The following is a 1188-nucleotide window of genomic DNA, read 5'->3' on the forward strand; positions in this document are numbered from 1 at the left end:
ATACAATCTCCATCAAAATTCCAATGACATTTTTCTCCAAATTGGAAAAAACAATCCAATAGTCATATGGAAGAACAAAAGACCACAAATAGCCAAAGCAATCCTGAGCAAATAAATAAATAAAGCTGGAGGCATAACACTACCCAACTTTAAACTATACTACAAAGCTATAGTAACCAAAACAGCACAGTACTGGCATAAAGACAGATGCACAGACCAATGGAACTGAATAGAGAATTCAGAAATCAACCTATGCACGTACAGCCATCTGATCTTTGACAAAGGCTCCAAGACCATACACTGGGGAAGAGACTGCCTCTTCAGGAAATGGTGCTGGTAAAATTGGACACTCATAGGTAGGAGAATGAAACTAGACTTGTCCCTCTCACTATATACCAAAATCAACTCAAAATTGATGAAAGATTTAAATATACATCCTGAAACAATAAAACTCCTTAAAGAAGACATAGGGGAAACACTCCAGGAAGTAGGATTGGGTACAGACTTTATGAATATGACCCCAAAAGCACAGGCAATCAAAGGAAAAATAAACAAATGGGATTATATCAAACTAAAAAGCTTCTGTGCAGCAAAAGAAACAATTAACAGAGCAAAAAGGTAACCAACAGTGGGAGAAAGTATTCGCAAAACATACATCTGAGAAAGGATTAATAACCAGGATATACAAGGAACTTAAACAACTTAATAGCCAAAAAAAAAAAAAAAAGTAACCCAATTAAAAAATGGTCAAAGGAACTGAATAGGCATTTCTCAAAGGAAGATATATGAATGGCCAACAGACACATGAAAAAATGCTCAACATCACTCAGCATTCGGGAAAAGCAAGTTGAAAAGATTTTGAGATACCATCTCACTCCAGTTAGGATGGCTAATATCCAAAAGACAGAGAATGATATGCTGGCAAGAGTGCAGAGAAAAAGGAACCTTCCTATACTGTTGGTGGGACTGCAAAATGGTGCAGCCTTTATGGAAAATGGTATGGAGGTTCCTCAAACAATTGCAGATAGATCTACCATATGACCCAGCTATTCCATTGCTGGGGATATACCCAGAGGAATGGAAATCATCATGCTGAAGGGACACCTGTACTCCCATGTTTATTGCAATGCTATTTACAATAGCCAAGAGTTGGAACCAGCCTAAATGCCCATCATTGGATGAGTGGAT

This window comes from Galeopterus variegatus, unplaced genomic scaffold (genome assembly GCF_000696425.1).
Source record: "Galeopterus variegatus unplaced genomic scaffold, G_variegatus-3.0.2 Scaffold1571, whole genome shotgun sequence".
In the NCBI taxonomy this organism is placed as follows: domain Eukaryota; kingdom Metazoa; phylum Chordata; class Mammalia; order Dermoptera; family Cynocephalidae; genus Galeopterus; species Galeopterus variegatus.